Source organism: Mus pahari, unplaced genomic scaffold (assembly GCF_900095145.1).
Source record: "Mus pahari unplaced genomic scaffold, PAHARI_EIJ_v1.1 scaffold_6868_1, whole genome shotgun sequence".
NCBI lineage: Eukaryota > Metazoa > Chordata > Mammalia > Rodentia > Muridae > Mus > Mus pahari.
The window spans coordinates 22,810-37,180 of NW_018392538.1; the positions used below are offsets into that span (position 1 = coordinate 22,810).

Consider the following 14,371-nt stretch of genomic DNA (forward strand, 5'->3'; position numbering starts at 1 on the left):
TATTTACATTTCAAATGCTATCCCAAAAGTTTCCTATACCCTTCCCCCCACCTCTGCTCCCCTACCCACCCACTCCCACTACTTGGCCCAGGCCTTGCCCTGTGCTGGGTCCTATAAAGTTTACAAGACCAAGGGGCCTCTCTTCCCAATGATGGCTGATTAGGCCACAAAGAAATTATTTTACATTTTAATTCAGGATTGAGTCATAACTGTAGAGATGGAGTACAAATTAGAAATGGAGAAGCTGAAGAATTAAAAAACAAAACAAAAAATGAGTTTTGCAGTTTAGTCTAAAGAAGACAGAATGATATTTATCTATCTCACGAGGCTGCCTTTCTCCCAAGGAAATCAAAGTTCTCATTCTCATTCATACTGAGGTGGGAAAGGCATTGAGGGAAACTCTACTGAAAAGGAAATAGCCATTTCTTTCCAATGCAATTCTCACATCATGAGGCCTAAGTAGGCAGAGATCGGCAGCTAATGGATAGGGTGACCTTTCATTGTTACTAAGACATGTTCTCAATAAAATAGGTTTGAAACTTATGCTAGATATTGAATGTTTGAGGTTTAATGTTTAGTCTAAGTGAAAGGGATCACTCGAGAGATTCTGGAAAAAATACCAAGTCAAGCATGTTGAACTTCTAACTTCTTCCTCCTCCCAGTATATTTCCTTAAAAAAAAGACACTCTAGCCAGAAATCCATCCCTTTAAAGAAGCCTTTGATCATGCTATTAAACACCATTTTAAAGTGTGATGAATTTAAGCTTCATATGTGTAATATGATAAAAAGAAAACCCAAAAAATTCTTACAATCTCACGTGAAACATCAAGTGTCCCCATCACCCTTCCATCGTGGATATTGACAGAGACAATGTGTCAACCTGAGTTCTTTCTTGTAGCATTCCTTTAGAGAGGGGCACTGAAGAAAGCAGAGCCATGCTAGTTGCTTGTACCAGAAGACCCCTGACAGAAATGCTCTGACAATGTCCGATTTGCTGTCTAAGGGTCCTAAGGTATGACACCAGCAATTGTTGTTGAGCCACATCAAAAGCTATATCCAACCCATCAGTGTTTATTAGACATAAATAAAAATCTCTTCCAAAGGAGAAATTTGTGGAGACCCAGTTGTGTCATCTGAAGCTATCTTATGAGCAGATGTTTTGCTGAAGCAGACATGTGAGAGGAGGTTTTGCAGACACGTGGTGTTCCTCTGGAACCTGTCTTGTGGGAGTCCATGCTTTGCGGACATGTGGAGTTCCTCTGGAACCTGTCTCGTGGGAGTCCATGCTTTGCAAGCAGATGCTTGGGAGGATGTGTGGTATTTAGAAAGGACAGAAACACAACAGACTGTGAGAGGATGCTCTTGCATTGGTTTGCCTTGCAATGCATTGCTGGTTTTGCTGATCTTCACTTGTCATGACTATGGAGGGAACTACATGCCTCATGGAATTCTTCCTGCTTTATGCTGCTACCATAGACTTGTGCTTATTCTGCAGGGCCTGACTGTTTCTACTGGATCATCCAGCCACTATTGATTCACACTGGGTGACAGTATTGAACTAGACTGCTGGTATCCTGATGCTACTGAACTGGACTGCCGATCTGACAACAAAGATTGGAATTGCCTCAAACAACTATTTCTTTCTTTTTTTTTCCAATTTTTTATTAGGTATTTACTTCATTTACATTTTATATGCTATCCAGAAAGTCCCCTATACCCTCCCCCCTGATCCCCCACCCACCCACTCCCACTTCCTGGGCCTGGCTTTCCCCTGGGGCATATCAAGTTTACAAGACCAAGGGGCCTCTCTTCCCAATGATGGCCGACTAGGCCATCTTCTGCTACATATGCAGCTAGAGACACAAGCTCTGAGGGTACTGGTTAGTTCATATTGTTGTTCCACCTATAGAGTTGCAGACCCCTTCAGCCCCTTGGATACTTTCTTTAACTCCTGTTTCCTATTAACCTTTCTTTCACTCTACCCCTAGTGGGTGGGTTATAAGGGAGGGACAAGGAATTTTCAATCCATGGTTCTATTGCTACATAAATCCCCAAAGGACATAACCATATCTACATGGAAACACCTTTATAACATTCACAAGGAGATTCCAATGTGCATCCAAGGTGAGCACAGAGGTCATGTCAATTCAAGCTGAAACGTGGACTACCCCAACACATATATGCCAGGACATTACCATGTTACCAGTTTTATTAAACTTATTACTCTTCGACTGGGGTCAGTAGGGCCAGGGAAGTAAAGGCAGGGATTCGACATGCTTTATCTCCCCAAAGGGCATGAAAGAATAGACTAGAGCTTCAAGAACTTTCCAGAAACCTGTGCCACAGACCTGGGTCCACCTTAAACCCATGATGACACATCTGTTTTTAGACAAGAAATTGTCAATCCTTTGTTATATTGCTACATAAATTCCCAAAGGACATAATCAGAATCTACACAGGAAAGCCTTTATAACATACCCCAGGAGTTTCTAGTGTGCACCTAAGGTGAACACAGGGGTCATGTGCTGTGCTGCTCAAAGTGACTAGTGACTTTACTATTGTTGCCTGGAAACTTGTCAAACAAAATCTCAGGCCCCATCATACTATGCTGACACTCCAGATCTTAAGTGGAAAATACACACACACACACACACACACACACACACACACACACACACACACAGGATCAAACAATCAGAATGCCACCCCCCCACACACACTGACATGGCATTATCTGAGAGTATAATGGACACAATTTGAGAAAAGCAGTGATGAACTGCAGCCAATCCAGTCATATTGAGAGGCAGTATGTGGGACCATGTCCTTCTAGCTGATGACAGTATCAATTGGACCCAAATTTCCTCCAGGTCAACTGCAAACATGATTGACCATAAACACAGAGTATCTTGCATCTCCCAAAAACCAACACCTGTATAGGATTCTTACAATGCAGGATTAGCGCTCACACACTTCTACCCTCATCCCTAGACTGTGATTCATATAACAGGCTCTGATTGACTTTTGGAGGAATCAAAAATGCCTGAGTCAAATATCACTACTATCAGAACTTGACGTTCTGTGTCGAAAATCCAATCAGCAAAATGAGTTTGGATATGTGGAGAGCCTGGAATTGTTATGTCCTGGTATATGAGGGAATCTGGTGTTGAGAGGACACTGTTAGCTCATATCTGACAATGTAGTCCATACTACTTAGGAGAAAAAAGATTGACCATTAATACCAGCACCTAACATCTCCCATAAGCCAAGATCTGTCCAGGCTTCTTAAAATGTGTGATAAGAGCTCACACATTACTACACTAACCCCAGACTGTGAATCAGTCCACATCTTGCGTGTTCAATGACAAAGTGTCAGAGACCTTGATTCATGAGCAGGGGAATATCCCACTCTGTTCTTGGCTTCACATCCTCATGTAACCTACTGGAAACTCTAACAGGATGAAGTGCTTCAACACTCTATCCTGAGAGCAACACTTTGTTATGCTCACAGAGCTTCCTCCTGGCATATTTTGCAACTCAGGATGAAATTAAAATCTCCCAGCAAAGCAAGTGCAGGTTTCTCAATTCCTGGCTCTCAGCAAAACTAATCATCATAAATTCTTGTCTCTGGGTCTGCCATTGAAGAATATTGAGGATCCAGATCATAAGCCCTATTCCTGGAAGGACCAGATCTAGTCCATATCCTCAAGTAGCCCCCCAACACATGCCCAGGATTCACTATGCCTTCCCCATGACCATTTCTTTCTTCTCATTTTCCAACACGACAGAAGGCTGGCCTCATTCTACTTAAGTCTGGTCTCTGTGTGTATTGTATTTTCCCTCCGAAATAGCATGAGATGCATGAGAACGTGCCTACTTGTGAACCCAATAGACTCTGAAGGAATACCCCACAGGCAGTTGGTGTCCCCACAACAATGGTGACATCAGAGAAGATTCAAGGGTTCTCCTGGATACAAGAGATTGTCCCGTGATGTGACTACTGATGATGTCATTGGGAACTACCATGGTGTACCTGCTTACCAGCTTGCCCCATTTAGACCAGTTTCTGAGTTGCCTATACAATTAGATATTCCCCCTGTACCTGGGTTCCTCTATTGCCTCGAACAAGGGAGTTTTCATTGCATAAAACAATGGGCCTCTCTCTTTTTATCTAGGGGATACCCCTTGGCACCTTATACTTCCAGAGCAAGAGAGTTCACTTTGCTTACAATAGGGAGAGATTCTTAGGGCCTGAGCATGGGTTAGAACCTGAATCTCTAGGATCCTTGCATGTGGTAGATTGTTCTCCAATATAAATCGACTTAAGGGGTCCATTCATGTAACATAAAGTCCAATTTGTCAGGTTGCCCTTTTTCTCAGAGGCCAAAATCATTCTCCTGCACATTTAATTTTATGAATGTTGGATTATATTTTTTCATGTGCACATACCTTACAGGAGACATTGGTTCAATATATTGAGACATGTGCTTTCATGAAATCTCCGTTTTACAATCTGTTTTTTTTTGCAATGAAAACTCCCTTGTACTTGGCAATAGAGGAACTCAGACACAGGGGGAATATCAAATTGTAAAGTTTATGTCTTTTCTTCAAAAGCTAAAATCCCACATTCTCCCTTTATCCAAAACAACCAGACAAAGTAGGCATTTGTGAGCAAAGGTAAATAGAGGCCTTGGATTGCTGCTCTGTAGTCCCATTATCTCTCTTTCTCTAATATCTACCTTCTTGCATTCTTAGTTCCAGGCCTGAGGCTGTTGGGGGTTGAACTATGATCCTGTATTCACAAGATACCTAATTCTCAATAGAGAATGGAAAGGGCTCAGGTCTGGTGAAACCTCAATTTCAATGGGTCCATAATTTCAGGATGGTCTCTTTTTGGCATTGTCATCTATGGCTTCTAGCTTCTTGACATGGGTGTTCTGAATGCATGCTAAAATGCAACCTAACCTCTCAGGTATAAGCATGGAAAAATCATGTAAGTCTTTTTCAAATTGATTGTGTTGTCTTTGGGTACCCTTTTCAGCCAAGTAGTATCACCACAACAAGGCTCAGAGGTGGCTAGGGTGATGGTGGAGAAATCAAAAGTCCACTGTGTCTCTCAAAGTGTTGGATGCATAGCCTTTATGGAGAACAGGGGGACCAGGACAATGAAAGAGAAATAGTTATAGTTTGGTTAATTGATCATCTTTGATATTGGGAAGCAATTGGGGAGGCAATCTAAACAAATACTATAAGGATGAATTCTTCCATGTATTGGGTACAAAAGTCCAAAGAAAGAAGGAGGCCTATCCACCCTTCCCTGGAATGTACTGAGAGTTTTGTACTGTTTCCATTAATGAACTATTCTTCATTTTCATGTGACCAGAACTTTGAGGTCTGCATGTACAATGAAGTTTCTTATCTATTCATGAATCATTCACTGTTAACTGACAAGTTTTGGCTATGAATGCTCTGCTATAGTCTGACAAAATTATAAGTGAGTTGTAAAATTGTTGGCCCAATACCTGGAAGAACTTTTGAACTACTCTTTGAGACTTTTTAGACTAGTGGATACAACTCATATGTGTCCAAATAAGGTATCACTAAAAACAATCATGGACTCTTATCCTCCCCTAGCAGGCCACATATCAGTGAAGTCAGCTTCTCACAATTGGCCATAGTTTGGCCCCTCATATGTGCCCACTTCTGGGAGAAGTATCTGTCTTTACATTTTTTTACTATAAACCTAACATATTGCTTAGACAAATCGGGCCAGGCTGTCAAGACTAGTTATAACATACCTTTTTCTGGGCAACTCAGAAAGTATACTGGATCCCAGTCTGGTAGCCTGGTGAAAGTTAGTTTCCAGAACCTCGCCAATATTTGCTGTCAGAATGAGCCTTCTTTCTGGCTTCCACCACCATCCTTTTAGTTCTTCTACCCTTTGGATATTTTTATACTCCCTACATCCCCTTGGTTATACTATGATTCTCAGGCAGCAGTGAGTCACATTATGTCACCAGAATATCAGTAGACTTCAGTGGTCTTTGGGCCAATATTTTTGGCAGCCAAGTCAATTCCCTTGTGACACTTGGCCTAAAGGGTGTTTTAAAGTTCATTTCCTAAGCATTGAAACCAAGAAACTCATCGAGGAAGGTAAAGAATTTCCAGGAGAGCCAAGAATTCTTCTTTGTTTTTAATGTTTTTTTCTGCCAGCAGTGGTGAGCCCTCCTTCTCTATAGATCATAACATTCACATGTGCAGTAATTAAAGCATAGTGACATTCCTAGTATGAGATAACAGGTCTTCTTTTCATGATGTATTTTGTCTATAAGTCTTGGGTCCAAATCATTTCAGTTGCAATTTCTGCTGAAGCCCCCGTGTCCCTAGATCCATGTTTAATGATGATGTTCCCAACCATGTAGAGAGCATTGCTTCAGAATTGAAATATTTCATGGAATGTGGGGGTGTCTATTAGGTCTAGACAGATTTTTTTCTATTTTTTTGATTTTTTATTAGATATTTTCGAATGCTATCCTTAACGTCCCTTATATATTTTTTCCCGCCCTGCTCCCCAACCTACACAGTCATGCCTACTGGCCCTGGCATTCCCCTCTACTTGGGCATATAATCTTCCCAAGACCAAGGGCCTCTCCTCCCAAGGATGGCCAACTAGGCCATTTTCTGCTACATATGCAGCTAGAGACACTAGCACTGGGGTTATTTGTTAGTTCATATTGTTGTTCCTCCTATATGTTGTTCCTCCTATATGGATGCAGACACCTTTAGCTCCTTGGGTATTTTCTCTAGCTCCTCCACTAGGAGCCCTATGTTCCATCCAATAGATGACTGTGAGCATCCACTTCTGTGGTGTTCCCCTGCTCCATTGCTCCAGCAATGGGGGCCCCAATGCGAAGAGGCAGTCCATGGTTTTAAGGCATTTATTTTAGAATGACAGACAGAGAAAGAGAGCAAGGAAGCAGGGAGGGCAGCTATGGCCATGTGGAGAGAAAACAGAAGAGGATGGGGAGAGGAGAAGCAAGGGGGAAGCAAGAGTAAGAGAGACACAAGAGTAAGAGGGTAAGAGGGTTAGAGAGGGAGAAGGGGGCAAATAGCCCCGTTTAGAGTGGGCAGGTCTACCTGGATGTTGCCAAGTAATTGTGGAGAGGAGCATACCTGGATGTGTCCAGGTAACTGTCAAGGTGGAGTCCATACAGAATACCAGGAGCTTGGGGAATTGCCCATGTGACTGATACACACACCCTCCTGCAGTGGGACTGTGGAAGGCTGTGGTTTTGGGAGGAGCCAAGGACCCAGGAGGTGTTACTCAATACTTGCTGTCCCATGTAGACAGAAGTCACCACCTACCAGGTCACTGGCTTCAAGGCCTGTGCTCTACTGGGGACCAGCCTGTCTGTGCACAGCTAACTGCCCCACAAATCATGACAAGTTTTAGAGTATAAAATGACACTATGAATGAAATGTTTGTGTTGGGGTCTGGCAATCACCACGCACACCACTCAGACACTGTTGGATCTCATCAAACAGGAATGGTTTATTGAACACCACACCTGAAGGCTGATAGATAAGGGACTGTCCTCACATTTGGAGCAGACTGTGGCATTGAGTCAAGATCAAGTTTTTCACCAATCAGGAATTAGGGATGGGGATTTCCTTAGGAACATGTCTTTGTTTTATACTTGTCCTGTTACCATTGGTTGGAGTATTCAACTGTGGCAAGGAACTTGCCTTGTCTAACATTCATGTGTTAACTTGTCAACCAGGATGGGATTTTTCTAACTTTCATGTCTTACCTTTCCAACCAGGAAGACAGTTACCAAAATACATGTCTCTTTGTACCAAGTAGGATGTCAGCTCCTTGGAAGGTCCTGGCAACTTAAACTTTACTTGAACCTTACTCAAAATTAAAGCTTTAATCTCAATAGATGCAGGTGTCTCTCTTATGATTGGGTCCATCCCAGAGGCAACTTATTAAAGCGAAGACCATAAGGGTTTTTGCAGGTGCAGGAAGTGCTGTTGAGTGGTTGGTTCAGGTTCAAGCTTATTGTGGGTATCTAGACAAAGCAGTTCTATTGAATTTTATCATGATTTCCAAGGGCACAGAAAAGAAAAGAATATTTAATCAACTTGGAATTAGAAAGTCTCCTAATAGCAGCAGAAGCAACACATGAGAAAGATTCCTTATAATATTAGTAACAGCACAACATGACAGGCTAGCCAGGGAACAGTTACCTAGGCCTTAACATTTTTACTTAGGCCTTAACATTCCATCTTGGCCTTGCTATTTTACTGAGGTCTGAACAATTTGAATCCTTCTACTAAGGAATAGGGAGATAATGATGAGGGTGGAGTGAGGTGGTGGATTACCAAGCAAAGGCCCTTGCTATTCATGTCTGGCAGCCTGAGTTTGATTCCTAGAACCTACATAATGGTTATCAGCCTACATCTGACCTATAAAAAATAAGCAATCATAAGCAAAAAAGATTTTAAACCTATTAGACACTGTCAAAGATTTTGAAAAGGTCAGTCATCTACTGGAAGGGCCATGAGAAGGGCATGCATGTCTCATGTTTCCCAAGGAAATACACCAGCAGAGAGAAAAGCAAAGAAGACAGCATTGCAGATAGATACCCAGGAGAGTACTGATCCTTCCAAAGACAGAGGATATAAAACCTATATGTACATCACTCTGCCATGAAAAAGGGGCAACACAAACTTGCTATGGTTCAATGTGGGAAACAACTTTACTCTTTAGGTTCTGCAGTTAAGGAAAATCAGGGAATACATGACTCATTCCATCCAGGGAGGGATGTCACTCTGTAAGTGGTAACTTGACTGTTCTTGGGTAGAGACTTACCCAGAGTAAAGCAAGAATATCAGGGCTATGGTCTTCACAGTGCTGCTGCCCTCATTCTTAACACATCTTGGAGCAATGCAGAGGACGTGCTCCTCTCCCAGTGAGGACTAGGAGGTAGAATGTACTCTTTGGTCTCCTTGGGGCAGCTTCAAATATGTGTTAGTGTTTGTACACCCCTTCTAGTGCTCGATAGAATCTTTAGGAACTGGGTTTGAAATGATTACAGAGTAGTCAAATATGTGTCCCTTAGGGACACTGCCCCAAGGTTTAGTCACTCCTGGTCATTTAAGACTCACAGATTAACCTTTATTTATACATGTGACTCAATCTATATTCACAGCTCTAGCTATAAAATGTTACCCAAACTCTGATGGGAAGCCCCAAAGCTGAGGGGCTGAAAGGATTAACCAAGCTCTTAAGTAGATCCTAAGAAAACTTTGCCAAGAAACCTCTGACAAATGGGAGAATCTGTTCTTGTTGTCCCCAGAAGTGTTAGAATAGCTCCACAAACTGACACTAAGTACAGTCCTTGGTTGTTGTATGGTTTTCCTCACATGAGTTCTGGGTTAGACTCTGAGGTCAATCAGATGATTCAGTACAATACACGATAACTTGGGGCAAGTCCAATAACCCTACAGGAGGAGTATGGGAATAAAGTTGTACACAGTCAGTCTAATGGATCTGGGTTCTCCTGGTAAAAATCCACAGAACAGGTTGATCCTCTGTGGAAGGGACCTTACCAGGTGGTTCTGAGAACCACAATGACTGTCACATTGCTTGATCTTAACAGGTGGCATTATGTTTTCAAGCTAAATTCAGTGTCTTCCAAGCAGAGATTCCACCTGAGGACACAGAGGAATAACCAACCTGCTACCTGTGATCCAAGGAAGGCTCTGAAACTTCTCATAATGGACCAGTGAATTGGCTCAGCAAATAAAAACACTGCTGATGACACGAGTTTGAGATGCAGAGTTCATGTGTTGGAAGAAGGGATTCTGCAAGTTTTCCTTTGATACCCACATACATGACCACCACATACATGTCTTCCACATAAGTGCTATGGTATGTGTGCCCCCACCAACACAATAAATGTAAAGCATTAAAATAGAACATGAAACAAAAACCTGGACAATAAATACACAAACAAACGTCCAGCCCCCTCAAATGCCATCACCCCCTGTCCAGAATCATATCATTGCCTATAACATCATCTTCTCAGTGAGATGATAGTGTGGGAGAGCATAAGTCATGCTAACTATACAGAGAAAAGTGCCAACACCTATCTCAGAGACAAGAATGGTATCACGGAATAACATGAGATGAAAAGTTTCTGTCTCCATTTCCCATGTTAGCTAAAGGAGAGAGGAAGACAAAGTATTAGAATGCTGAGCTTCAGTATTCTTAGATCGATGGGCCACCCCAGAAAATACAGTTTGAAAAACCACTTCCAGGTTTTTGTCTGTGTAAAGATTAGATAAAAAGTATTGGTGTTTATCATGGAAATTTTTTCATTTGTGTAACGTTGATTTGTTCTCTTTCATTCCTCTCCCTCTCTGACCATTCTTGCACTTCCTCACCCTGTGTGGCTGGTTCTCTAATTTCAGACAGTCCAAACTTCTGCTTTCCCTTCCATATATTCTACTTCCCTATTTTACACTTTCCTTAAGATTTTGTCTTTGTTTTTCATCTAAATAAATGTATGGTTACATATATGTACACACACACACACACACACACACACACACACACACACACACACAGCATTTTTAACAATCCATTGAGATGGAAAGATATCTCAGCAGTTAAGAACACCAACTGACTGCTCTTGTAGAGGACCCGGGTTTCATTCCTAGTTCCCATGTAGCTTGTAGTGTTCCTGCCTGCACGCAGACCGGCGCCTTGTCTGCATGGGCAGAACACCTTGGGGTTGGTTCGCACTCTTGCCTGCTGAACCCACTGTGGATTCGAACTGGAGGACGAGAACTCCTAAGAAGGAACAGGGCTGCAAAGGAAAATATTGGGCCCTGACACGTATCTGATCAAAGCCCTTATCTTTAATGTCAGGACTGGCTTAAATACAAAGAAGGGTTCCCAGCATGCCCCAGAGTCTCCTGAAGTTGTCACGAAGTTCTCGCGATGATGGGGGGCAGTCCGGGCGACAGTGGGCGGTCCAGCGNCGGCGGTCCAGCGGTGGGCGGTCCTGCCACGGCGGTCCGGCGGTGGGCGGTCCGGCGGCGGCGGTCCGGCGGTGGGCGGTCCTGCGACGGCGGGCGGCACTCTGGTATTCCTGCTGGAGGAGGAGTGGTTAGTGGGGGTGGTAGGCACCAACAGTAGCTAACAATCATTTGTAACCCGAGGGCAGGCTCTCTCATTATTCATCTCTTTTCTGTGTAGATTCCAGTTCCCTTATCTTGGGATATGTCCTTCCTGGTTTGTGTTGAATGCTCTCATAATTGATATATAAGAACACCTATGCAGGGAAAGGGCAAGGGATAGCCTCACTGAGAGATCCCAATTCCCTGGCTCCTCTGCCAGCCACTTCTATCTCACACAGAAACTTCAGGTAAGATGTTGTGTGGGAACTTTCAGAATGATGTCCATCTCTTCTCAGATTCATTTGTTTCCAGGGACTGGGAAGATGTGTCTATTAGCATGAGGCCTGCCTCAACACATACACACACACCTTTCTCTGTGTGTCTCTCTCTGTTCCTTTTCTCCCAACCCTGTCAGACACAGAGATACCAGAGATCTAGATTTGTATGTGAAGGTGTTTATCAATTAGAAAAGATCTGCTCAGCTAAATTAAAGGGATTCAGTGACAGGTTTCATGTGGACAGGTGTTGATATGAAGCACAGACAGAGGAATTGGTTCTTCACTACTATGGTCTTGGCAGTAGCAGGTGAGCAAAGGTACAAGTGCTGGCACTGGAGCTAAAATGTCCCATCCAAGTGAACTGGAACCACTGGATAGGTGGGACTGTCCTGTGGAGTTCTGGGGTCACAGGCAGCTGTGTAGTACTCCACTGATCCTTTTGTTTGGTATCTGCATTGGGTATAATTTCTTCCCAGAGTTATGATGTTACAGACAGTTATAGGTATCCGAGATGAACTATTATGACAGTTTATACTTATATTGTCACTGCACAAGCCACTTGGGTTGCCACACACACCAACAACATTAGCAAAACTTGTGTGAAGAAAAGTATTTATGTTCTTACATCTCCTTCTTTGCATGTTAATAGGCAGCATTTCAACATTACATTGGAGGTTGGCTTTATTAGTGATATGCTGGGTGGCAAACCCCTGGGAAGGGGTTTGTCCCCGGCATGAGGCAAGCATTAGGACAAGTCCCAGCAGCAGCAGGAGACAAAGTCAGGACTCAAGCAGCTTCAGACCCATGTTTCCTGTGAGGGCAGAAGAGAAGTGACTGCTACTACCTTGCCTCAGTTTTCCCTATGTCTTCCTCAAGACCCTCTGCTTTCACTGTGTGTCCACGGTGACACTTTTCCTAGATACTGCCCCATCACCTTCCCCTCCTTTGCCAGACCTAGACAGTCAATGTCTTACCCAGTCTGCATTGTGGATCCTGTGGAACTGAGTGCTGGTTGTCCTAGAAATCAGGGATAATGGGTGAACTCCACTTCATCCCATATATATACAGAAGGCTCTGTGTGTGGAGCTAATGATGCAGTCTTCAACATGCAGAACCTACAGATGAGTACATTGCCTGCTTGTGCAACCGGCCTTCTGTTTCTTCACTTGACAAAGCCATGTTGCTACTGGCTCCATTGTAAGGAATAAATTCCAAACCCTCTTGTGCAGTGCCATTTGAAGTCTGAATTTGAACTGTACGTAGAAATCTCTACATTGCCTGTTAACTGTCTGCAGCTTCGCAACTGTATTCAGTAAGGGACAGACACGTTTTCTATTAGCCTGACTACACACTTTAGAAACCCTTGGGAAGCCTGAATCATAAGAGATATTTAATTTTCTGTCTTGTATCTTTAAAATTTTATGTTGTTGAGGGCTGCATTGATGGCTCAGTTGTTAAGAGCACCTGATGTTCTCCCAGAGGACCCAAGGTTGTTTTCAGCACCTATGCTGGGTGGCTTACAATTGCCTGTAACTCCATACCAGGACATCTCATGTCTTCAAATAGTATCTTTTGGCATGTTTATACACATACAACAGACAAGTAAAAGTAGGACTTAGAGATCAGTGAGATGCCATTGGTTAAGGGAACTTCCACTCTTCCAGATTCCTCCCCTTCCAGAGGACCCCAGTTTGTCACCCAGAGGCCACACCTTGAGATGACTCTATGTCCAGGGGAATTGAACACCTGTTTGGCTTTTGTTAGTACCCATCCCCGCATGGCACATGTGAGTGTAAACACATGTGCAAGTTCAAAGATAAACTTTAAATATGGCATATAGAAACTATAACAAAATACTGCACTCACAGCATAGTTCTTAGTATTTTTCTGATTTTTTTCCTGTATATCATTCCTTTCTCCAATTCCTTCTACCCACATTTGTTCCAGAGTTACTACTAATGGTCTAATTTTACACCATGGACCTTCAGGAGAACACCTCTTTATCTAAGGTGCCAGAGTTACTATAAGCCAATGTTAAAATAATGCAATAACCCTAACAGAATTTTTATTTCTGTTTTTCTTTGTGCTGGAGTTTGAACCTGGGGCCTTTTGCAATCTAGAGAAATAAACTGCCACTGAGCTACATCCCTAGCATCACATAGATAGAAAGTTTCGGCTTCCATAGTTTAAATGCCTCTCTAAGTTTTTTGTTATCCAAACCTTCTTTCCATTCCCATTCACTGACACATCTCTAGACCTTCTCCCAGTTCTGTTGTGAAGTACAGCCAGAGTTATATCCTAGTACTAAGTCCTTGGGTTTTTCTTTCCAATCTTGATTAATATCATAAGGTATTGTCCCAAGAAGTACTTCTGCAGTTGACCTATAAGCTACAGTGAATATTTTGCTGTCACAATTGATAGATGTTTTTTTGTTCAGATTCCATTGGTGAGATAGTGTGTCCAAAACTGGTAATTTCTTCAACCCTGTAATCCTCTTGCAATGACAACTCTTGACCTACCTACTGACTGACAGATTCCCAGTGTCCACTTATCATTTGACACAGCTCTGCCAAGTGCTCCGGCTGTCTATGGAAATGACAGTGCACAACATTTAAAAAATTGTAACAGTAACCCTTTTTTGGGGAACGGATCTTTTGGGGGTGCTAAAAATGTTGAGTAGGGTATCAATCTAGAGCCTGGGTTTGGTTTGAACTTGCTTAGAAACCCAGGTTGATTTGTAATTTTCTGTCCTTCTCCTTCAGGCTGGAAGTTCTAGAGTCCCAGACTTGCACTTCCAGACCCAACTTATGAGCCAGGTTGTAAGCAGCCTGTGCTGCTGTGAGTGGATGCACAGCTTAAGGAAGAAAGGCTCAACAGGAAGAAGCTGGGATGCTTGGCCTTGCCC

General features: G+C 42.8%; 1 pseudogene; it reads right to left on the reverse strand.

Moving 5' to 3' along the window:
• Positions 1 to 11,804: 11,804 nt before the first annotated feature.
• On the reverse strand, positions 11,805 to 12,272 carry LOC110315083 (annotated as a pseudogene).
• Positions 12,273 to 14,371: the final 2,099 nt, after the last annotated feature.